Source organism: Felis catus, chromosome A2 (genome assembly GCF_018350175.1).
Source record: "Felis catus isolate Fca126 chromosome A2, F.catus_Fca126_mat1.0, whole genome shotgun sequence".
In the NCBI taxonomy this organism is placed as follows: Eukaryota; Metazoa; Chordata; class Mammalia; order Carnivora; family Felidae; genus Felis; species Felis catus.
This window is the reverse complement of record NC_058369.1, coordinates 147,527,857-147,553,426: the sequence shown is the minus strand read 5'-3', so window position 1 is coordinate 147,553,426 and position 25,570 is coordinate 147,527,857. Positions and strand designations below refer to the sequence as shown.

The window sequence follows — 25,570 nt, the reverse complement described above, 5'->3', positions numbered from 1 at the left end:
GGCTCCCCGGGACTCTGAAGGCAGGAGCGAGGGGACAGTTGCTCAATGTGAACCTCAAGGACGGGGATGCTCCCCCATATTCTACACCTCCCTACAATCCGCCATTTGTTCACTCATCAAATATTAAGTACTACCTTGAACCAAGCACAATAGCGCCCCCCCCCCATCTGCAGGGGATATGTTCCAAGACCCCCAGCGGATGCCTGAAACTGCGGGTAATACCAAACCCTATATAAACTATGGTTTTTCCTATACATACCTACCCATAACAATGTTAAACTTACGAATTAGGTGCAGTCAGAAATCAGCAATAATAATACAAAGAACATGTGTAACAATATACCGTAATAAAAATTAGGCGGATGTTATCTCTCAAAATATCTTACTGTATTCTACTCACCCTTCCTGTTCCCGTGATCACGCGAGATAGTAAGGTGCTGGAGGGATGAGAGGAAGTGAGGTGATGACGTCACACTGTGACGTAGAATGAGGCTACCATTGACCTTCGGCAGATTCGTCAGGACGATCTTCTGCTGCCTGAGCGAAGCTGACAACAGGTAGCAGAAACCCGGGAAAGCGAAACCGAAGATGGGGGACGGGTACCACTGCACTGTGCTAGGAGCCGGCCACAAAGATGCAATAACCTCTGGGCGGGAAGTGTGAAAAAGTTTCAGCCTAAAATGGAATCGGAGAATAGGAAATGGAGAATCTCACGCATGCGCCCTCAGAAGGATATGCCCGCTCTGGGCCTGATTATGCAAGACCGACGCTTCTCTCCTGACCAATGAACTTCCGCCAAGAATCCCTCCCCGTCCTCAAGCCAATGAACTTACAGCCTGGACTCTGGCGGAACTCCCCACTTTGCGTTCCTTGCGGGTAAATACTCCAAAACGCTCGAGGGACTGGCTTGTGGCTTGCTTCAGTCCGCGTTTCCCGTGTTACTCAAACTCTGGTAATTCGCGAGTGCCTCAATTTACCTTTTCATTTAGATTGATGGAAAAGACAGATGTTAATCAGCTAATGACAAGAAAGCCTGAGCCATGGGGGCCAGGGTGGCATTCTCGGAAGAAGTACATTTCAGGGGAGACCTGAGCGTGAATAAGAGTTACCCAAGTCACAGCAGAAGGCACCTCATCATCCAGGGGGAAATCTTTAGCACGCTGTTGTATATAAGAGAGGTATAGACTGCATAGAAGACATTTGAAAATTATTAGCCTAGGAAAAGATGACATTAGCCTTCCCATGCCCAGTATCCACGAGTCTCCCAAAGAGGCAGACTCTTGAGAGTAGCATGCAAACAATTTCTAAATAAGTTCTTTATTTGCAGTTCTAATCAGTTGGTCCCAGTAAGCGCTTTTCATATGGCAATTGGCTAACATTCTGCCTGGAGTTGGTCATCTCTCCCTTCTGCCCTTATCCCCACCTGGACTAGGTTTGCTTTTGTCTTACTCTACTCTGTCCCGCTCCCTCAGGCCAGTAGGAGATCCATCAAGAGCAGCCTTTCTCATCCCTGTGGCTCCCTCTAGCCAACATCCTGGTTCTCTCCTTCCTTTTCTGGGGCAAGCATGTTCCTACCGCTCTCACATCCCTGTTCTCCTCTGGTCTGTACTGCAGGAAGGCGGACTCCTGCAAGCTGTGTTCCCCACCCGTCGGCTGAGAACCAGTTTCCAGACAGGGCTGTCCAGTGAAATTGGGGAGCAGGAGAAAGAAAGAAACCAAGGTATTTGTCCCCCTTCTCTCTGCTCTGATTGGGGCTTCCAGCAGGAGCTTCACTTCCTTGGTATTTTCAGATCCTCTCAAGCAGCCCCTAACATGATTCTGGTTCCCACTAGGTAGTCCTTTATAATGCCAAGTCCCAAAAGGAAGCTATTGCTCCTGGCCAGTGGTACACCCGACCCCACCTTTGTCCTTCAGCCTCAAGGGCAGTAGCAGCTCCCAGTTAAGCCCCTCTGGCTTCCTGTCCACCCTCTGGCTTTTCTGCAATTCCAACAATCCTGTAACTAGCTACCTGCATTGTGTTCCCTGTATTGCTTCTCAAACTTTTTGGTTTTAGGATTCCTTTATATTCTTAAATATCGTTGGTGATATTTATAATAAGATATATTTAGTCTACATCCCCATCCTTGCCACAGAGCTCCTAAAACCCTTGGAATTTCCTACGTGTTGAGAGTTATCAAGGTGTCTTTTGTTATGTTAATGAGATGGCTCCGTGAAAGCTCCTAGGAAGGGGGACTGGTTGCCAGGACAACCAAGGTTGTATTTAGAGGGCTGGAACTTTCAGTCCCACCCCTCTAACCTCCAGAGAGGGGATAGGGGCTGTATACTGAAATCAGTCACCAACAGCCAATGACTTGCATGCTTATGTAAAGAACCCTTTATAAAAACCCCAAAAACAGGGACGGTAGGGCTTCCACATTGGTGAACAGGTGGAGCCCGAGGACAGTGCCATGCTGAGACAGCCCTATGCAGCTCTAACGTCTAACTGCCAGAGTTATACCCTTTTATAATATACCAATAATCTAGTGAGTGAAATGTTTCTCTGACTTCTGTGAGCCACTCCAGCAAATTAATTGAATCCAAGGAGGGGATTGGAACAGGTGACAACCTAGGCTTGTGATTGGGATCTGAAGGGGTGAAGGGAGTCAGGGGCAGTCTTGTAAGGCTGAGCCTTTAACCTGTGGGATTTGATTTCCATCTCCAGGTAGACAATGTCAGAATTGAGTTGAATTGTAGGAGACCCAGCTGGTATCAGAGAATCGTTTGGTGGTTGGGAAAAACACACACACACTGGAATTGGGTGCAGGGTCTTACGTTAAAGACACTAAATAGCTGGATTCTATGTACTGCTATTGGTCATATTAGAAGTTAAAACAGGGGCACCTGGGTGACTCAGTCGCTTGAGTGTTGACTTCTGCTCCAGTCATGATTTCGCAGTTCTTGAGTTTAAGCCCCACATCGGGCTCGGTGCTGTCAGCACAGAGCCTGCTTCAGATCCTGTCCCCCTCTGTCCTCCTGTCTCTGTCCCTCCCCCGCTTGTGCTCTCTCAAAAATAAATAAAACATTAAAAAAAAAAAGATGGGAATGCAAGCTGGTGCAGCCACTCTGGAAAACGGTATGGAGGTTCCTCAAAAAACTAAAAATAGAACTACCTACGACCCAGCAATTGCACTACTAGGCATTTATCCAAGGGATACAGGTGTGCTGTTTTGAAGGGACACATGCACCCCAATGTTTATAGCAGCATTATCAACAATAGCCAAAGTATGGAAAGAGCCCAAATGTCCATCGATGGATGAATGGATAAAGAAGATGTGGTATATATATACAATGGAGTATTACTCGGCAATCCAAAAGAAGGAAATCTTGCCATTTGCAACTACGTGAATGGAACTGGAGGGTATTATGCTAAGTGAAATTAGTCAGTCAGAGAAAGACAAAAATCATATGACTTCACTCATATGAGGACTTTAAGAGACAAAACAGATGAACATAAGGGAAGGGAAGCAAAAATAATATAAAAACAGGGAGGGGGACAAAACGTAAGACTCTTAAATATGGAGAACAGAGGGTTACTGGAGGGGTTGGGGGAGGGGGATGGGGTAAATGGGTAAGGGGCACTAAGGAATCTACTCCTGACATCATTGTTGCACTATATGCTAACTAATTTGGATGTAAATTAAAAAAAAAAAATTAAAAGTACTTCCTTTAAGATCAGGAACAGGTCAAAATGCTCACTTCTATTCAGCCTACTACTGGAAATGCTAGCCAGAACCATTAAGCAAGAGAAAGAAATAAAACAAAATTGGAAAGGAAGACATAAAATTACCTCTGCACATGAAATGATGGTATATGTAGAAAACCCTAAAGAGTCCTTTCCAAAAAATGTCAGAACTACTAAATGAATTAATTCATCAAGGTAGCAGGATACAAAGTCAACAAAAATGAGTTGTATTTCTATGTATAAACAATTAACAACCTGAAGAAAATAACAAAAGAACAATTCTATTTATAATACCATCAAAAAATAATAAAATACTTAGGAATGAACTTAGCCAAGGAGACGAGAGACTTGTAAAGTAAAAACTACAAAACATTGTTAAAAGAAATTAAAGAAGATATAAATATATAGGAGCACATCTCATGTTTATATTCATGGATGGTTAAAATATTAAATGTCAACTATTAATATACCAAAGTGATCTGCAGATTTCAATGTAATCCCTATCATACTCACAATAGCCTTATGAGCAGGTACAGTTATTCCTATTTTAATGAGGAGGAAACTAGGCAGTGGAAGGCCAAATTAATAATTGGATGCCACATGGACAAATGCAAGATGTGAATCAGCAGTGTGACTAGAATCTCTGTTTTTATATTACATTCCCTCCTATTGAATAAACCATTGCATGTAGAGAATTCTCCAGAGTCACAGGGTAAGAGAATTTGCAAAGCTGTATATATATTTTGCTTTTGTATTATTTTCTTATTCAGCTAGACTGTATATTTCACCCAGTCTTTGCATCACATGAAGTTCCATGATGTTCAGTTCCAGGAAATACTGCTCAGTTTTCTGTTTCCTTGGTTATTTTATAATTTTGGATTTTTAATTATTTGTAGCAGGATTTTTAATCTAGTGAGACTTTATGGGAATCTTTTGCATTTACTTTTTGTCAGTTGCCCCTGGCTGCTGACAAACTTAGAATTCAAGAACCATTTAACATCATTTTACTAATGTGGTCTTCCTTGCATGTTGTGAATGCCAAAATACACAATTTTCCTTTTTCATCTACTTTTGCTAGTCTAGGGTATTTTTCTCAACATTTTCATTGAAGCTATCTTCTAGGGTCCAGTATTAAACCCTAGTATTCTTAATTACTACAACTAGAAACGCCCCAAGTGTGACTATAGCTTGAGAGTTATCTTGCAATTTTTGGTTCAGATTTTATTTTTATTTTTTTGGCCTCTGGGATTTTTCTTATTCTTCTACCGGCACAGTGTTGCATTAACAAATGCTTTCTACATTTTCATAGCATTTAGAGGTGTTTTGTGTCAAGAATTTTCTCAGAGCATCTGTCTTGGCTTACCGATGGAAAAGCCTGTCCAGGTACTCTCTACTTTCTGCCAGTATAATAAACAAAGATCTTTGAGCTTTTAAGTTCCTAAGAGAAACCGTAACACTCTGAAAGGAGAAAGATGTAAAAGTCTATAAGGTATAAAGATATAAAAAGATATAAAATTTTGAGAACAAGGAAAATTCTGCAGTGTGGCCACAATTTCATAAATCAATAAGGAGGTAATCAAAATACCTCAATGAAGTGAGAAAATGTTTGTGTCGCTTATATCAAAGATGGATTTTTATGACCAATAAAAGCGATTTCTTTTTTAAGTGTGAAACCATTTGTAACCTCTGAAATCAATTGTTTTACTTTTGCTATGTAGAGAATTTCATTATAAAGTACTATAAAGTAAAAATCTCTCATAAAAAAACATTAAAAAAAGAAAGTAAAACAAAAAAATTAGTATAGACTCATTTAAATTAAAAATAAACCCATTCCACGTTAACGTAAATAACATTTTTATTTTTAAAAATTATAAAATCTGGCACCTGCTTGGCTCAGTTGCTTAATCCCCCGACTTCAGCTCAGGTCACGATCTCAGGGTTCATGGGTTCGAGCCCTGCTTCAGCCACTCTGCTGTCAGAGCCCCCTTCGGATCCTCTCTCTCTCTCTCTCTCTCTCTCTCTCTCTCTCTCTCTCTCAGTGTGTGTGTGTCTCTCTATTTGCCCTTTCCCTGCTCACACCTGCGCACGCACGTGCTGTCTCTCTCAAAAATAAACATTAAACTATAAAAACAAAAATATACTTGTGAACAGAGTGGCATTGTTTTACATGTCTGCAAATCTCTTCCTTGTCTGGATGAATAAAGGAATAGCTGGATTCTCATATCTGCTTCTGCATTCGATCTACCGTGATATGTTGTTTGGAATGAAATGTGAGGAAATTCTGGCTTCACTCAGATTTGCCATTGAGAATGGGTATAGTATTTTCATAGTCTTTGCTGATACTTGTGGGTATTGTTCTTTGATACCATACCAAAACTCAACAAGTGGTATAGTTTCTTCAAAGTAACTTGCAGTGTGGAACTTGAAAATACATTGTTGAACTTTTGTACTCTGTTACAATGATACATTAGTCTCTTGAATTTTGAATGGATCTTTGTCTCCGCGGTGTTGCAATCTCATGTATTGATCATTTACAAAATACCGGTGTGGGGGGGAGGGGCGCCTGGATGGCTCAGTCAGTTAAGCCTCCAGCTTCAGCTCAGCTCATGATCTCACAGTTCATGAGTTCAAGCCCCATGTTGGACTTTCTCCTGGCAGCACAGAGCCTGCTCGGGATCCTCTGTCCCCCTCTCTGCCCCTCTGCCGCTTACATTCTCAATCTCTCTCTCTCTCTCTCTCTCTCTCTCTCTCTCTCTCAAAAAAGAAATAAGCTTTTAAAAATATATATTGGTGGGGTGTCTGGCTGACTTAGTCAATAGAACATGTGACTCTTGATCTCAGGGTCATGAGTTCAAGCCCCACATTGGATGTGTAGCCTGCTTAAATATATATATATACACATATATGTAGATAGATAGATAGATAGATAGATAGATAGATAGATAGATATAGATTCACTAAATCATAAAAATCTTCCAGGTGAGGGAGAGCCCATTTCATATAATATCAAAGGCCACAGTCATTAATATGAACATCAATCCCATCAAAAAAGTCTTTAAGTATTGGGTAGCTGTCAAGCTCACAAAGGTGCTTTCCAAACCAGAGGTGGTTTGGAATTTGGAAACAAGGTTTCCAAAATTCTAGTTTCTAAAATTTTTTTTTAACGTTTATTTATTTTTGAGACAGAGAGAGACAGAGCATGAACGGGGGAGGGTCAGAGAGAGAGGGAGACACAGAATCTGAAACAGGGTCCAGGCTCCGAGCTGTCAGCACAGAGCCCGACGCGGGCCCGAACTCATGAACCGCGAGATCATGACTTGAGCCGAAGTCGGCGGCTTAACCGACTGAGCCACCCAGGCGCCCCCCCCCAATTCTAATTTCTACTTTAAAGCTGAAGTTTTATAATTGGCAACAAACAATTACTATCAGTTGTTCTCATTATAGTGACAGTCTCACTTTGATCACTCAAAAATAACTGCAAAATATCCAAGTGTAATAAAAAAATTGTCATTCTCTAAAGTAAAAAAATATATATACAGGATTCTATGAAGAAAGCAGTTAGTTCAGTTGACAAATCAAAAAAATCGCACATGCTTTTTCCTTAAAACAACCTTCATACTTCAATAGGCACTAGCAGTGTTTTATGCACACTTCCTATATCAACACTCAGAAGGATTAAAAAAAAAATCATGAGTTAAGTGGGGCACCTGCGTGGCTCAGTCAGTTAAGCATCTGCCTGTCGGTTTTGCCTCAGGTCGTGATCTCACAGTTCATGAGATGGAATCCTGCATTGGGCTCTGGGCTGACAGGGCAGAGCCTGTTTGGGATTCTCTCTGTCTGTCTGTCTCTCTCTCTCTCTCTGTCCCTCCCCTGCACACACACTCTCTCTCAAAAATAAAAATAAACATTTAAAAAAATCATAGGTTAAGGTTTAATAAAATTAATACCTTTTACAGCTTCATCAAAAACATTCTTAAGTGAAACTGACCTCCCCCCCCCCCCACCATGTGCCCAATGATGAAGAATACTGTAACTCCTACCATTTGGTGCTACTGCCTTGACTGATGGATGCTAAGTCCCCAGACTGACAGCATTCTGACATTTTTTAACTGCTTATTTATTTATTTTGAGGGTGGGGAGGAGCAGAGAGAGAGAGAGAGAGAGGGAGAGAGAGAGGGAATCCCAAGCAGGCTCCGTGCCGTCTAAACAGAACCTGATGACTCAGGGCTCGATCCTACAAACCACGAGATCATGACCTGAACTGAAATCAAGAGTGGGACGCTTAACCAACTGATCTGCCCACGTGCCCTGCATTCTGACGTTTTGGAAACTTCTTTACAAAACTTTCTTCTTCACCGATGGGCTAGTATTTTCCATTTGCCCCTCCAGATTCACTCCGCACCCTGAGCCCCAAGAGGCTGACACATAGGGACCATGCCAATGGACTTTCCCTCTGGCTTCTGGGCAGATGCAGCCAGTGGGGAGCCCCAGCCAGAGATGGAAAGATGGGAAGGAGGAGCCTGGGATATTTTTCCCCAGGCTCCCCCTCTCTCGGGTCACTGCGGGCTGCCCACGTTCCTGTGAGGGAGCCCTTCCATACAGCTGTCTCCCCACATTCTCTCCCTTTTCCCTTCGATCCACAGAGTGGTAATGGCTCCCAGCTCCTGCTGTTCCAGGGGTACTGTGCCCTCTCTTGTTGCTTTCTCCTACCCCTGCCCACCTGTTATAAAGTCATTTATTCAACTCTCTTCAGTAATCTTTGTGCGTGGCCTCATTTTCCTGCAGAGACCCTGACAGGCCATTAACACTCCCCAACGTGTGACACCTGACACTCCCCAACGTCATGGTCCAGGCTGTCACCATTGCTTCTCTAGCCAATCCTTGCCTTTGTGCTAGTGGCTCTTTCCTTTCTCACCTACCTGCAGGGCCACCAGCTTTATAAATGCTCCACTCCTCCTTTGCTTACTCACCCCTTTCTTCAGACATTCCTCCTTCACCTTTCATCTGGGCCATATATATGAGAAGAGGGATCGATGGATAGATAGAGAGATAGACAGAGACACCGACACAAATAATAGCACATGAAGCACCATCTGCTTTTAAATGGTCATTACGTACGATTCCTTTAAAACTAACATCATGAATACCCCCAAAGGAGCGACCCAGCTTCCATCTGAAGTTCCTTTTGCACCATCTTGCTCACAGCCCTCTCCATCCTCTACCTCAAGGCAACAAGGTGAAGGTTTTTTTAATTTTTAACTTTTTAATTTTTATTTTTTTTAAGTTTAATTTTTTTTTTAACGTTTATTTATTTTTGAGACAGAGTGACAGAGCATGAACAGGAGAGGGTCAGAGAGAGAGGGAGACACAGAATCTGAAACAGGCTCCAGGCTCCGAGCCGTCAGCCCAGAGCCCGACGCGGGGCCCGAACCCACGGACCGCGAGATCGTGACCTGAGCTGAAGTCGGATGCCCAACCGACTGAGCCACCCAGGCGCCCCTATTTTTTTAAAGCTTAAATAAATTTCTTTATTTTGAGAGAGAGAGAGAGAGAGCATGCAAGCAAGGGAGGGGCACAGAGAGAATGGGACAGAGGATCCCAAGCAGGCTCCCTGGTGATAGCAGAGAGGCCAGTGTGGGGCTTGAACTCACAATCCGTGAGATCATGACCTGAGCCCAAGTCTGACACTTAATCTGACTGAGCCACCCAGGTGCCCATTTTTTATTTTTCAAATGTTTTACTTATTTATTTGGATGGGGGCAGGGGGCAAGAGGGAGAGAGAATCCCAAACAGGCTCCACACTGTCAGCACAGAGCCCGACGCAGGGCTCGATACCACAGACTGTGAGATCATGACCCGAGCCGAACTCAAAAGTCAGATGCTTAACCAACTGAGCCACCCAGACACCCCTAGGTTTTTTTGTTTTGTTTTTGTTTTATCTTACTTTTCAGAGTATCTTCAGTGCCTTTGTATGCATCCCTAAACAACTATTTTTTTTTTAATGTTTATTCTTGAGAGATCGAGAGCACAAGCTGGAGAGGGGCAGAGAGAGACGGGGACACAAAATCAGACGTAGGCTCCAGGCTCCCAGCTGTCAGCACAGAGCCTGACTTGCATCTTGAACTCACAGACTGTGAGATCATGACCTGAGCTGATACTGGATGCTTAACGGACTGAGCCACCTAGGCAACTTTTTTTACTAAACAACTATTTTTTAAGTTTAGTATGGTTTCGAAGTCAGTTACGTTTTTTCTTTTTGCTAGTTTCCTGTCAGGACAAGCAGGCCATGCCAAACCATAATTTCCAGTCACAGCTCAGGACTGTCGGGGCTCCTCCTTGGCACTTCGGAGCTACTTCTAACTTGTGAGGCTGTGACCTTAAACGTAGGACTGAAGTGGAAGGAGCATGGACAATACCACATTCACTTCTGCCACATCCCATTGGTCAGGACTCCTATGGCCAAACCTAGCGGCAAGAGTGTCTGGGAAATGTAGTCTTGCTACGCGCCTAGGCAAAAGGAAGCAGGACTTAGAGAACACATTGCGTTGTCTCTGCCTCTCCAGTGTAACTCATGCTCCCAATGAGGGTATTTACTCCTTAAAGATATGCGTCCTGTTCAGTATAACTTTATTCCTCTCCTAGAAAGCACTAAATGCATTTTAACTGACTATTCAATTTTGGACCCATGGAAAAGACCATTCTCTGTTACTTCACACTCCAGTGTCACTAAAACTTGGGCATCATCTTTCGTCTCTGTGGCCTCTGTAATTTTGTAATGTATTTCCTAGGCCCTAGGAAACAATTGCCTGTCTACTGACTTTAGACTTTATGTGAGGATACAAAGTTTGACCTGTAAACAGCAGACACTCTTCAGATAGAGCACAGAGATAAGGGGAAGTCTGAGAGGCAGAATAATAGGGCAGAAATAGTCCTGGACTAGCAGTCAAGTCTGAAGTGTTTAGGAAGCTGAGATGTATCACATTAGTCATAAACACAGGGCTTGAATTCAGGGTTTTATGAGCTGAGAGGATGAAAATCTGAAAGATGAGGACTCACGTTGTACGTTTGTTGTAAGGATTAAATGAAATAGCATAAATAAAGTACTTAGCACAATACTTGTCACACTGTAAAAATTAACAAGTGGTAGTTGATGTGGGAAACCAAGGCAGAAGGAAAAGGGAGATCAAATTAAATTTCCTTATAACCTGCAGCCCACTGACAACTACATGAGGCAGACAGAGTATATTCCTTCAGGAACTCCTTACTGTCTTAAAGCTTTGCTAGAGGGAAAAACAACCTTAGGTTGACAATAGCTAGGCCTCCAGGATCCTGGGAGTCCTCTTTAGCGTATGAAAATCCCTTTGGAAAATTTCCCTTGCTTTTACCCCCGCCCCAATTCCCAAGTATATAATGAGTCACTCCTCACAATCCTGGGGCAGCTCTTTCTGCCCAAGGGTCCTGTTCCCATGCTTTAATAAAACCACCGTTTTTGGTCTCAGGTGAGCGTCCCACTCTTGATCTTAGCTCAGGTCATGATCTCATGGCTCGTGGGTTCAAGCCCTGTGTCAGGCTTTGCACTAACAGCACAGAGCTTGCTTGGGATTCTCTCCCTCTCTCTCTGCCCCTCCCCTGCTCACATGCTGTCTCTCTCTCTCTCTCTCTCTCTCTCTCTCTCTCTCTCTCTCTCTCAAAATAAACAAACATTAGAAAAAAATAAAACCGCCTGGGTGTCTCAGTCAGTTGAACATCTGACTCTTGGGTTTCCACTCAGGTCATGATCTCGTGGTTCATGGGTTCGAGCCCCAGGTCGGGTTCTATGCTGGCAGCACGGAGCCCACCTCAATTCTTTCTCTTTCTCCCTCTCTCTGCACCTCCCCAGCTCACTCTCTCCCTCTCTCTCAAATAAATAAACATTAGAAATAACCAAAAAACCTCAGTTCTCTGGACCTAAGGAGTGTGGGCACTGGAGGAGCAGGGCTCATGTTTAAGGAGCACAGAAAGGGGTCTGCAGGTCTCCCCTTTCAGAAAGTAAGGCAGGCAATCAGGGCTGTCACCGTCTCTCTACCCAAAACTCCCTCCTGCCTCCTGTGGCTCCCCTGGGTTAAAAAAAAAAAAACTGCTTAAAAAAAATTGTTTTTTTTTGATGTTTACTTATTTTTGAGAGAGCACACAAGTGGGGGAGGGGCAGAGAGAGGGGGACAGAGGATCTGAGCTGGGCTCTGCACTAACAGCAGCAGCAAGCCTGATGTGGAGCTCAAACTCACAAAAGGCGGGATCATGACCTGAGCCCAAGTCGGACACTCAACCGACTGAGCCACCCAGGCGCCACCCCCCAAAAAAGTTTTAGAACTGCAGGGGGCTTTCCCTAACATTGGGCCCCCCCAGCTTTCTGTTCCAGGAAACTTCTTTTTTTTTTTAAGTAATCTCTACCCAATATGGGGCTTAAACTCATAACCCCAAGATCAAGAGTCACATGCTCTACAAACTAGCCAGCCAGGTGCCCCATTTCCCAGGAAACTTCCAAACACGGTACCTGAGCACTGCCCAGCACTAAATCACTGTAGACTGGAGCATGAGACCAAACACTTGGCCTCATTCGTTCAGTCATTAATTATGATGCACCAGGCACTAAGTGCTAGGGCACAGTTAGGTGAAGAAACTAGTCTCTGCCCTCCTTCCATTCAAGTTGGGAAGGTAACACAAAATAGGCAATTAATTTCAGGTTGTAATCAGTATCACAAAGAAAAACCAGGTTGTAATGGGGTCACTAGGGTGGTTGAGAGGGACTTGTTCATCCACGTCACCCTCTCCTGGGCTAAGATGCAGGGGCTGCCAGCTGGGATGGAGAGAGGTATAGATAGGGAAAGTGAGAACAAAAGAGAAGAAAGGGTACAAGGAAAAGAGACTGGCTCATGAGGGGCAGGGCCCATCCTGGTTAGCTGAGCCCTTTTAGGAGCCAAAAGCTGCTGGTGGCCCAGGGCCCTGGCTTTCCTGGTGCTCACCTTGAGTTCATACCCTCTGCCTCCAGGCTTTTTCCAGGGGCCTTCCTGTCCCAAGTGTGAGAAGGGAGATGATTCATTTTCAGAAGTACTAAATAAAAGCTGTGCTGTTCAGTTAACAGTAAGTCTACAACCTGCTGGAAATATGTACAAACCACCCCCAACAGTGGAGTCCTAAACCTTTTTATACACTTAACTTTATACCTTAACTTAACACTATACCTTTATACACTTAACTTCCTGGTTCTTCTCCTGATTCAATGGCTATTTTCGTGGGCTTTGCAATGAACATGCCCCATAGAAGAAAGGGAGGAGGGACTGGAAGTCTCAGGGTCACCTCAGGGAATGTACATTTGTTCCAGTCAGCCTACTTGTTGCCTTACATGGGCATAGGAGACTTCCAGGAAAGGCCAAAACCTCTGGAGCACTCAGCCAATGAGGAACCAGGGGAGGGACCTGCGTGCTAGGAGATAAATCACCTGCTGTGACTGCCCTGGATGTGCCTCTCCATCAGACACCTGCTCTTGCAGGAATATTAAAGCCTGGCTTCACTGTGCTCCGAGTCTCGGCGTTCCTGCTTTGATTGGGCTTGTTTCACACACCAAGGTTGTGAGTTTGTAACAGCCTGGGAGTGGCCCCAGGGGAGACCTCTGAAGCAGACAGCTGGACACCCCAAGTGTGACCGCCAAACATCCTGGTGCCCCAAGATGACCTGGTTGGAATCATTGGTTTCTGATGGAAGGGTGGAAGCAGAACAGCTTTTCCCTGAAAATCAAGTGGCCCCTGGAGGCAGCTGTCATTTTGATGGGGCTGTGTATGCAAGACTCTCCTGGGGCTGCCTGTCTAGGAGCTCAGGAAACATGAGCCCCAGGGAGCGGGGAGTCACCACTTCGTGACAGCCACAGCAGCCCAGCCTGGAATTAAGAGCAGACACCAGGAGGACTGACTCAGGGCTGCTCTGGAGACAGGGGCAGCAGCCAGGAGAAACTCAGGCCTCAGCCTTCCCAGGTGCCCCACAGCTCGCTCCCAGAAGGCCACTGACCCATCTCTACCCTGCAACACCCCAGTCCACCGTGTAGGCCCCCTTGTCCATGAAGGACAACCCTCCTGGGTTTCCATCCAGGAGATCAAGAATTCTCTCTCCTGGATGGGAATCATGTGCTCACTCATAAATACTGAGCCTTCTATGTGGCAACAGATACCAAAAAAGGAAAGAAAACAATCCTTCCTTTAAGGAGATCACAATCTCCTAGAGCAGATTAGGAACTAAGCATGAGGAGTGCCGGGCATATGTGTGCGTGTAAATGTAAGAGTGTGTGTGTGTGTGTGCGCGCGTGTGTGTACATGTGTGTGTCACATATGACACTGCAAGCCCATGAGAGGCCATCTCACCCAGCCTGGGCCTTTTGGAGGGATGAATGGAACCTGCTGGGCTGAGTGCAAGAGTCCTTCAAGGGAGCAAAGAAGTAGGGGATCAACGTGTCCACCGAGTGAAAATGGGGAATGCATGGATGCCTCCTCAATATACTTATGCTAAATAAACATCAGCCATAACTTGCTTCTCGATTTTATTTGAACCAGGGCTTCTGCAGACCCACCACATCTGCAGACAATACACCATTAGCCATGCTTGCAAGTGGCAAAACAGTCCTGTCCCCTTTTGTTATCAAATTTTTGGTGGGGGAGTCATGAGAGAGAAGTATGAGAAGTTTCAAATGCAACAAAAGCTCTCCAGGATGAAAGTAGGGTGACAGTTGTCCCAATTTTAGCCCCAGATGTTCTGCATCCTGGGAAATCCTTGGTCCCAGGGAATCCAGGACAATGGGTCACCCTAAAAGAGACAGTGCAAAAGGGACAGGAAATCAGGGACCTGGCTAGCTGGTCAGTTAACCACCTTGGGGAAGTGAGGGTTGGCTGCAGGTGATGGAGAGGGTGTGTCTATATGTGATGGAGGGAAACTCTTCTCCTTTGGTAGCATTAACCCCACCTCTCTCCCCCACCCTCATTGTCACCCCATTCTGAATGCTCCTGGGCAGACTCCAAACAGCAGCCCCCCAACAGCGCTTCCTGACCTCTCAATAACCCCTTGGGGGCGCACAATGGGCTTGCATCCCTCTTAGACAGAAACAACATGCCTGGCATTGTCCCTGGTCTTATAGCAAGCCCCAGTGGAGTTGGGCTTTGGCAATGTCTCCAAGCAGCTATCTTTAACCCGTTCCTGCCCAGTACACATGGACCCCCTTGCTCACATTCTGTGCCCCTGCTACAGCCTTGAACCCTGACTGATGGCCCATGGGGGGAGGGGGATGATGTCCAGGCAGCTTGAGCTACGGACACTATGACTCTTCGAGTCTTCTCCTCTGAAAGGAGACATCTGACCTCCCCCCCACCCCAGCCAAGGCAGGGTCAGGAGGAGCAGCAATGTTGTTCCACTGATGCCACGCGTCTACCAGACCCCACGTCTACCCGAAAGCCACCAGTCACGCTCAATGCCGCCTCTGTTGCGAGGTTGCTCGTGAAAAGCCCCTGTGTTGTGGCTCCTGGCTCCAGTGAGGTCTTCGATACAAGGTCTCCATTCATGCCACGCTGGCCCTCCTCGGCTGCACAGGCAGCCCCTGCTCCCTGAGGAAAGCTGCCTGGGGTACAGGGTGGATCTTCCCCTCAGCTTCCACAAAGGCCAAGCACATACTGCCTGTATTCCCTCCCTCCACCCAGCACCGCCTTCCATCTGCCTTCTGGGAAACCCTGACACAGGTGCAGAGAAGCAGGGCAGGAATGCACACCACAGTGGGTCCCGGAGAGCCTGTACCTCTCTGTTAACAGCCATCCAAGCTCCTGGCTGCCACAAAACGTCAATGAGGACACACACAACGAAACATACAAAGGAAGCATACAAACTGTCTGAAAGGGATCTACCTCTACAGACTGAATGGACAGTCAGCTCTGGGGAATGGGGCAACTTTATTGGTTGGAGAGCTGGTTGGCTTTTTGAAGCTTATGGAGCATGGTGAGTCCTGTAGTATTCTGTAGTGCATTCACACTCCAAGCAATGGAAGAGAGCAGTGGTTCTCAAACATGAGCATGCACCAGAATCATCTGGAAGGCTTGGTACAGCGCAGATGGCTGGACTACCCACCAGAGACAGTGGTTCATCAGGCCTGGGGTGGAGCCTGGGAATTTGCATTCTTAACCAAGTTCCCAGGAGATGCGGATGCTGTGGTCAGAGGACCTCTCTGTAAGAACCATCATAATAGGGGTACCTGGTGGTTCAGTCGGTTGAGAGTCCAACACTTGGTCTCAGCTCAGGTCTTATCTCATGGTTCTGAGTTCAAGTCCTGCCTTGAGCTCCATGCTGGGCATAGAGCCTACTTAAAAAAAAATAAAAAGTAAGAACCATCACAATAGGGTCTCCCCTGTTAAAAAAAAAAAAAAAGAGAGAGAGAGAGAGAGAGAGAGAGAATAGGCCCAAAATGGAGTCACTTGTGCTAAGGCCGATGTCACCTAACCAAACTGCTGTTTCAGCCTTTCCCAGGAATGTAATTTTAACCAGTCAGTCTGGAATTTCCTGGTCAACACCAGTGACGAAATCTCCTTGACAGACTCCCGGCGTGCTCCAAAGGAAGGTGACCTTGCCTGAAACAGTCTACTCCTTGCTGGAATCACTACCTTGCCCTGACTCTTTCTGCCTATCAGTTTTCCCTTTTGTACAGCTTCTTGGAGCTCCTTTCCACTTGCTGGATGGGATGCTGCCGATTCATGAATCATTGAATAAAGCCAGTAAGATCTTTACACGTATTCACTTGAATTTTGTTTTTTAACACCCCGACCTCAAGATTATAAATCATTTGAGTTCCCAAAGGCAGTTCCAAAGCAAAAAGTACCCACAAATGCAGTGCAGACTAAATACATCCAAACTGAGGGGATTTGGGGGAAAAAGAGGTAGACATGTATTGAGCACTTATTACAATGTTCTCATCATCTCACATGATCATCATAAAGTCCTATAAGGTGGGTAATCATTTCCCAACTTCACAGATGAGGGAAGAGAAAGGCTCAAGGTCCATCCTTTCCCAAGGATAAGTAAGGGTGTCAGGCTACTCAGCGCTGTGAGGCCAGGCCTGCCTGAATGAGGGGAGGTGGGGTTTGTCAGAGGAGCTTCCTAGAGGAAAAGGAACTCAAGCTGGATGGTGAATGTGATGGGCAGTGAAGAGGGGAGGAGAGTTGGTGAAATGCCATGTTGAAATGGGGGACAGGAGGAGGGGAAGGGAGGTGCCCTCCATATTGGATGGGATAAGAGTCAAGGAGGTAAGAACAGACTGTTTGGGGAGAGGGGTGGGATAAATGGCAGGAGAGGGTGGCCCTGTTGAGGAGCAGTGAGAGGTGAGTTGTAGAGACTGGGAAGAGGGGACCCTGGGCTGCTGTCAGACCTTGAGTGCCACACCAAGACCACTGAGCCTGATACAGTGGTCAGCAGGTGCTCCTGAGTGTTCTAACATTGGCAACGGCATTGATGTGGGAAACAAAAGCAGAATTTAAAAAATAAAATTCCCTTATAACTTACAGCCCATTGACAAGTCTTTGAGACAGGCAGAGTGACATTCCTCTAGGAGCTCAGCTGCCCCCATGACGACACTTTGCTAAGGGGCAAAAGGCAATCTTAACAGTATCCTGACCCCCAGAATCCTGTAAGTCTGCTTTAACATATAAAAACTCCTTTGGAAACTTCCTTTATCTCTACCCCCCAAGATATATGTTGGTAATCATCCTCAAAGCTTAAGCCTCACTGATATCCATCTGAAGGGTCTCATGACTGAGCTTTTACTAAACAGCAATAAATGACCTTTCCCTAACAGCAGCTAGCCCCTCAGGGTCCTGGAAACCTTGTTGCCAAAATTCCTTAGAGACTTAATGGGATCCCTAACCTCCTCTCATCCTGAAGGTATATAATCAGTCACTCTTCACAACCCCAGTGCAGCTCTTTCTGCCTGTGGGTCCTGGTGCTGTGCTTTAATAAAACCACCCTTTTGCACCAAAGAGGTCAAGAATTCTTCCTTGCCCATCGGCTCCGAACCCCAACACTCCAAACCACATCAGCATGACTAGGCTAGGGCATGAGGAAAGCTGGGGAGCTAGGCGCATGCCAGCAGGGAGCAAGGAGAGAGCCTGCAGTCAGCCTGCCTACCAAGTTGTAGTTCAGGGCAGTCAGTGAACAAGGTTATTCCCTAATATTGCCATCTGATAAGTGGAACAGTCCATGTAGGACTGTGCAATCCAATGTGGGTTTTGGTTTTTTGGTTTTCTGGTTTTTTGAGATTTTATTTTTAAGTCATCTCTACCCCCAACATGGGGGTCGAACTTACAACCCCGAGATCAAAAGTCACATGCTCCACCAACTAAGCCAGCCAGACGCCCCCTGTGCAATCCAATGTTACCATTCCCACGCCACCCCCTCAAGATTTTCTATAGGTTGTTATCTTCTGTTTTTTCTCACCTTCTGATGGGTCACAGTGACCCCCAAAGAACGCAGCATTCTGCAGGGAAAGAAAAGGAAATTAGTGGTAAATAAGTGGGCACAGTGCGGCCAGCAGACATTGCCCAGACTGCCAAGGGCCTCAGGACCGTGAGTCGTCCCTGTCTGTGTTTCAAAGGTGTCTTCAAATGAGAATTCTGTGGGCTCTTTCCCAGTCTCTTTCTTCACTCCTCATAACGTCCTGGAAGCTTATTCCCTTTTGGTCAGCCTCCAAAGGCGAAGGAGAAACAAAAGAACCCTGAGCCGAATGAGGCTCCTTTCAAAGGCCCTCCCTCAGAAAGTGAGGACATTCTCATTGCCCTGGAGTGGGTGAGGTGCCTGGGTCTCCCCAACCCGCCATCACAGCAGTTACCCTCCCGCTGGCGGGGGGGGGGGGGGTGGGCAGGCAAGCAGGGGAGCCTGTGGGCTGCCCCCCGCCATGTCCCTTCACCAGGCCCACCCACTACCTGGGTTCACAGAGGTATCTTCTTACAGGAGCACAAGAGCAGGAGGCTTAGCAGGGAGATTCCTAATTTCATTTGTCCTCAGATCCAATCTTTTAGCGAGTGGGCAGCAGGCCAGGCCAGGCCCATAGAAGAAAGCCACCATTCCCATCGTGGTGCTGGTGGAGCCGAGCCAGAGGGTGGGGGAGACGCTGTTTGCAAGAGGCACTTTGGAAATTCCTCACATTTTTTGGCTTTTGTCTCTGGGCATTGAGATGGAGATCCACGTTTGACTCTACCCAGAGCTCTGGGACTCTCCTTTGCATTCAAAAGGAAGCTCCTAGCCAAGAGCAGAAAGAATTTGGTGGCTGTTTTCTCATCTCAATGACCAATTGAGTCATTTGGGGGTAGGGGGTACAGCAGAGAGATCGGTTTTCTTTTGCTGCTTCTTTACTACATTTCCTTCTCTCTCACCTCTGGCCCCAGCGCCAGGCCCAAGTCCTAAGTGATGTAAATGTGACACCTTTTCAGAGAAGAGCTGCCCTCTTGTGCTCTCAGGGCTCCATGGGAACATCAAAGGCACCTGCACACCACCGGAAGATCTGACTGGGAGCCAGGACGCCTGGGTACCGAGGACGCTGCAAGACCCCAAGCAAACCATTGCAGACTTGAACACCTGGTTCCTGCCCCCTCCCGACGTGGACAGGAGTTTGTTCCTGTCCTCCCATTTCCCATCCCAGTAGTGGTCAGGGAGGGTTGGATGTAAGACCAGCATTAATGAGGGGCGGGGATGCCAGAGCAAGGCTCCATGAAAACAATGGCCAGAATCCCCCGTAGGTCTGTAATTTCAGAGTTCCGCATTTCTCTCTGTCCTGCAAGGCTCCTGCAGTTGTTGTGAAGGAAGATCCCTGAATTACCAGTTTGGGAGCCTGTTCTTTCATTCTCCTGCTGAACTGGTGCCCCTCTCCCATCAGATGCCACTTTGCAAATCAACTGATTTGCAAGCAGCAGGGTGGGAGGAAGAGAGGAAGCAGGGAGCCTCCATGCTGTGACTAAGGTCACTCTGTGCTCCTGAATGCCATCAATTAGCTTCTCCTCCGTTCATTCTCTTCCTGAGTCTGTCAAAATCACCTACTCTTGGAAGGACTCAAGTCACTGTATCTCCTTTATGACCGAAATTAAGTCTTCATCAAGAATAACTGGCCCAAAGGAGGGGAGACCCTACAGATAAAATGAAGCGGAAGCTTCTGTGACAGTTTCCCAGTGGTTTCTCAGAGACACTCGTCCCTACTGTCAAGTTTTGTCCCCACCAGCCCAACCGCACTGACTTGATCTCCCTCCAGAAAGTTAAAAGAAAACTGATGTAGGGGCAGCAGCCATTGATGAAGAGTGCGCCAGGCCACCATAACTCACTGCAGGACCTCAGGGAGTCACTTAACCTCTGAGCTTCAGGTCTCTCTGAAAAATGAATGGGTTGGCAAGATCTCCCAATGTCCCTGGCAGACGTGACAGCCTAAAGCTTGAGTGTGAGCTCCACATCCTACCCAGGGAGCAACTCATCCATTTCCCCTTGCTGCTGTTGAGGTGTTGGCCCTGCCCCAAGGGACTGGCTGTGGCTGGAACCCACACCCTTCGTGGTCTCAACACCCCCTCTGGGTGCCTGTGCAGTGAGAACCACAGGCAGACAACAGCCATCCTTCTGGGCATCATGGGCGCTCCAGCCCAGACTGGTCATTTCTCCAGACGCTCGGAATCTTCCAGGGCTTTCGGGGGGGGGGGGGGGATTCTGAGCGGTGGGTCACAGACTAAGCAGACTCTCGGAACTCATCTGGATTCTTGCAACTTCTCCAAAAGCGTGTCTACTCCTACTTTTTTTTTTTTTCCTTTCCAACTTCAAGAAACACATTTTCTTGTGAAAAGGGATTACACTGAATTGGTAGCCACAGCACTGCACCCTCTCCTCTCCCGAAGATGAGCCGAGCAACTGCTCTGCCATGACATCCTGGGCATCCACAAAGATGGCCCTTTTTTTCCTTTTGCGCTGGATGCCTCCACCTCTGTGTGAAGGGATGAGGCAGCCTTCACTTGCACCAGACTAGGTCCGCTTCAGCCACAAGCTCTCTTCAGATCTCTGCTTGTGTCAGTGCATGTGGGTGTGCCCCAGTGAGTGTTGTGTCTCTCACTCTCTGTGTATCTCTCAGGGTTTGGATCTCTCTTTGTCTCTTAGTGTTGCAGGATTTCCTACCTCAATACCTGGCGTTCGTTTTCTCGCCACTTGGAAGAACAAAGAGGTGGACATAAAATGAGCAGCAGAGTTTAGTAGAGCATAAGATGACAAAGTAAGAATAGGATGAAAATTCTCTTTAAAGAGAGGGGGCAGGGGTGCCTGGGTGGCTCAGTCATTTGAGCGTCTGACTTCAGCTCAGGTCATAATCTCCCAGTCTGTGGGTTCGAGCCTCACATTGGACTCTGTGCTGACAGCTCAGAGCCTGGAGCCTGCTTGGGATTCTGTGTCTCCCTCTCTCTCTGCCCCTGCCCCACTCATGCTCTGTCTCTCTCCCTCTCTCAAAAATAAATAAAAACATTAAATAAATAAACACATACATACATACATGAATAAATAAAGGGGGCATTCGAGGTGAATACCCATGGACTGTAGGCAAGGGTCTTTGTTTTATAGGGTTCTGGTCAGCACCCCCCTTTTTCTCCCTCATTCCTTCTGAGGCTCTACCCTTATTGGTTGGATAAGTCTACGTGCTGGGTTGTCCATGCCTGATCGGCTCGACTCAGTTGTGTGAGGAATCACACTATGGTCATGCTGTCCCTTGTATAACATAAGTTTTATGGTTTACTTATTTTTAGTTAGGTATTTTGATTGTCAGGTTCCTGAGGGGAACCTGAAGGGAGGAGGTGGTGTCTGTTACATTCTTAAGAGGAACCTTACCCCCAAGGGGTTCGCTGTGGTCCCTGCTCCCAGTATTGTTACGAAATACGTGTTTTTCCCACCCATGGACCTCAGGTCCCAACTTTTCCCTGCCTATTTTATCGTATCTTTGTCTATCATATTAGCGTTCTGTCTTTCACTCCGTGTGTGTGTGTGTGTGTGTGTGTGTGTGTGTGTGTGTGTCTCCCCCTGGCATCTGTGCACACGTCTCCTCTGGGTCAATGTGCAGGTGATCCCGTGGAGGCATCCTATTTTCTCCTTCCACTCAGTGCCCAACTTCTCAAGTGTTTTCTACAGGTAACCAGTTGTGGGCCCCCAAAACCAGCCTCTGTTCTACACCTGTGTCCCCGCAGAGGCCAGAGTCAGCACAACCAACCTCCCTCCGAAAACACAAGTCTAAGGCCCAAAGTATTGATGCGCGACGCACATTTTACACGGATGACGGGGGAGAGATGGTATCCGCCATTCAGTCAAGCTTCCTTGAGACGTTTTTTTCTCTCTCCAGAATTCCTCTGAAAGCATCACTTGATCACGTGGTTTACGTCGGCCGGAGGAGCAGGCCCGGAAGACCTGCCGCATGGGCAGCCCCCTTGCTGCGCGGCACCCTGTGAGCCGGGGCCTGTGGGCCACAGCTGATTGGACCAAGGGTGAGCACCTGACCCGAGCGCTGCCCCTCTATTGGTCAGCCAGCCTCCTAGAGGTAACCAGACCGAGGGGCTCGTGAAACCTGAGCCTATACTTTGGGAGTTTGGGTCCATGTAGAGGGAGCGGGAGTGAGGGCGTTGTCAGTGAGAGAGGCCGAATGAGGAGGAAAGAAAATCGAGAACAAAGAGAGATTGAGATAGGTCCGTGGCAGAGTAGGATTGAGTAGGGCCAAGCGCTCCTGCTGGCAAGAAGCTGCAGACTCAGGGCCGTGTGAAGTCCTAGAGGCGCTATCACCATGCACCTTGCATCCCTGGTGCCTATCTTGGCCACCAGCCAGCCTCAGTGAGGTCCCGATACAGCTTGTTACAGGGGCCTGTATGCATTCCCGAAACATTGCTCCCCAGAACCACACCCCGTGTGTCTTCATACAGGTTAGGAGTACTGCTCGCTGGGGGCTCTGGTGCCCTTCCTGGAGTTATAATCTGTGAAACTGAGGCCCTGGGGGGAAGTGTGCCTTGATTCACTATTTCCAGATTTCAAGGTTGGGAGGGACCACCACCGAGAGGCTTTCCTCCCCCATCGTGTCCTTCCAAGACCCTCAGTGAGGACACTTCTTCCGCATTGTCCGGTCAAGAGAAATTCCAGATCTCTGTGTTTGGGTGGTGAGGACCATTCACAAGCACCCACTATTTGGTTGGGTCCCCATGAGTCCCCTCCACCCAATGTGTTCACTCTGCCTGGGCCATACAGTACAAGGGGAGTGAGTGAAACTGGAGAAGAATGTGTGGAAGTTTGTGGCTTTCATCTCTTAAACAAACACCAAATTCCTCCAGGCCAACGCTGCAGGCATTAAACAATGATGTGTTCGGGAAGGCTCTAAGGCGTTACCTTAGCAACGCCCAGGCTGTTTTCAGGCAAGATCTCATTAAAGAGGAAAAAGAACAAAAATAATAAAGGGACGAGTCTGGATGGGGTCCAGGAATGGGGGTCTTTTGGCTGAATGTGTGTGTTTTGTGTTCTGATGTGTTTGCAGCCTGCCTTTCAGCTAAGTTTCCTCTCAGCTCCCGGGTGGGGTCCACGGTGAAGGTCACCCACTGGCATACTAATGGCAGCTAAGAAAAGATAGCATGCTACATGGAGGACGGGTAGGAACGGGAAGGACATCATAGCAGGGACCACCTCAGCGGAAGAGATGTGTATAAAGCCTGCCAGGCTGGCTCTTGAAATCAAAAGGTCATGGGAGAAAGAGGGCAAGTCTCTTCGCGTGTGACCAATGCTTACGCCTTAGGGCAGAGGCCTGCAAGGTGGCAATCCATCAGACCCTTGCTACTCACACTGTGATCTGCCGACCAACAGCAGAGGCAGCACTGGGGAGCTTGACAGAAATCCAGAATGTCAGGCTGCCCCAGGCCTACAGACCAAGTCTGCATTTTCACAAGACCCCCCAGGTGATTCATGTGTGAGCTGCAGCTTGGGAAGTGCTGGGCAGGACCCACCTTTGTTGTGTGGAGGCATCTGCTAAAATAAGGTGGCTCTCTCACACAAACACAGGCATGTCCAGTTTGCTGATAATGCACTTGGGTATGTTTGCTTGCTTGCTTGCTCTAAATACTTTATTTTTAAGTAATTTCTATACCCAACGTAGGGCTTGAACTTACAACCTATAGGATCAAGAGTAGCATGCTGTGTCTACTGAGGCAGCCAGGCGTCCTGGTGTGTTTGTTTGTTTTTTAATGTTTATTTGTTTATTTTGAGAGAGAAGAGAGAGAGCACTTGCATGCACAAGCCCATGCAGGGGAGGGACAGAAAAAGAGGGAGCAAGAGGGAATCCCAAGCAGTCTCCAGGCTGTCATTGCAGAGCCCAACACAGAGCTCCATCCCATGTGCCAATAAGCTCCTGACCTACGGTGAAATCAAGAGTCTAATGCTCAACTGACTGAGCCAGTGTGTGTGTGTGTGTATGTGTGTGTGTGTGTGTGTGTGTGTGTGTTTATAAAGTTTATTTATTTATTTTGAGAGAGAGAGAGAGAGAGAGAGAGAGAGCATGAGTGGGGGGGAGGCAGAGAGAACAGAGACAGAGAATCCCAAGCAGCGTGGGGCTGAAACCCATGAAACCATGAGATCATGACCACAGCCGAAACCAAGAATTGGATGCTTAACTGACTAAGCCACCCAGGAGCCCTGTTTTTTAACATTGATTCTTTGTGGTGATGATGACAATGATGGTGCTGATGATGAAGGGGACATTAAGTACTATAATGGTTTGGATTGTGTGCCCACAAAGAGATATGTTCAAGTCTTAACTCTGGTACCTGTGAGTGTGACCTTATTTGGAAAGCAGCTCAGGTCATGACCTCACAGTTTGTGGATTTGAGCCCTGCATTGGGTTTTCTGCTGTCAGTGCAGAGCCCTATTTGGATCCTCTGTCCCCCTCTCTCTCTGCCCTTCCCCTGCTAGTGCTTTGTCTGTCTCTCTCTCAAAAATAAATAAACATAAGAAAGAAAGAAAGAAAGAAAGAAAGAAAGAAAGAAAGAAAGAAAGAAAGAAAGAAGAAAGAAAGAAAGAAAGAGAAAGAAAGAAAGAAAGAAAGAAAGAAAGAAAGAAAGAAAGAAAGAAAGAAAGAAAGAAAAAGAAAAGAAAGAAAGGGAGAGAGAGAGGGAGGGAGGGAGGAATAAAGAAAGAAATAGGGTCTTTGCAGATGTAATCACGTTAAGACTTGGTCACTAGGGTGGGCCCTAATCCAATAACTGGTGTCCTCATAAAAAGAGAGAAATTTGGATTCAGACACCCAGGGAGGATGTTGTGTGATGACAGAGGCAGAGATTAGAGATGCTGTCACAGAATGCCAAGGATCGCTGATGGCTACCAGAAGCTAGGACAGAGGCCTGGAACAGATTCCCCTCAGAGCCCCTAAGGAGGAGCCGACCTGATTTCAAACTTCCAGCCTCTGGAACTGTGAGACAATAATTTCTGTTGTGTTAAACCCATCCAGTGTGTGGTGCTTTGTTACAGCAGGCCCAGGACACTGATGTAGAAGCCTTATTTTTTATTTTTTAATGTTTACTTATTTTTTAGAGAGAGAGAGAGAGAGAGAGAGAGAGACAGAGCCCAAGCCAGGGAGGGGCAGAGAGAGAGGGAGACACAGAATCCTAAGCAGGCTCCAGGCTCCGCACTGTCAGCACAGAGCCCGATGCAGGGCTTGAACCCATGGACCACAAGATCATGACCTGAGCCGAAGTCGGATGCTCAACTGACTGAGCCTCCCAGGTGCCCCGAGAGAGAGAATCTTAAGCAGTCTTGACACTCAGC

The 25,570-nt window shown here is 47.0% G+C and overlaps 2 long non-coding RNA genes across 4 annotated transcripts in view; one reads left to right on the top strand and one right to left on the bottom strand.

The window, feature by feature from the left end:
• The first annotated feature begins 474 nt into the window (after positions 1 to 474).
• LOC109497801 overlaps positions 475 to 25,570 on the top strand; it is a 36,444-nt gene continuing 11,348 nt past the window's right edge. Inside the window, exons 1-3 of one of the 3 annotated variants that reach the window (XR_006594577.1) lie at positions 475 to 952; positions 1,615 to 1,720; positions 22,122 to 22,263. This is a non-coding gene — a long non-coding RNA (uncharacterized LOC109497801). Of the gene's footprint in view, positions 953 to 1,614; positions 1,721 to 16,242; positions 16,510 to 22,121; positions 22,264 to 25,570 lie in introns of those variants that run through there. The other 2 variants (XR_006594578.1, XR_002154228.3) reach the window with 2 other exon arrangements.
• On the bottom strand, positions 14,135 to 22,221 carry LOC123384033. Its single transcript, XR_006594579.1, has 3 exons — positions 22,044 to 22,221; positions 18,212 to 18,251; positions 14,135 to 16,085 (listed from the first exon to the last, which is right to left on the bottom strand). It is a non-coding gene; the product is annotated as an uncharacterized LOC123384033 (long non-coding RNA).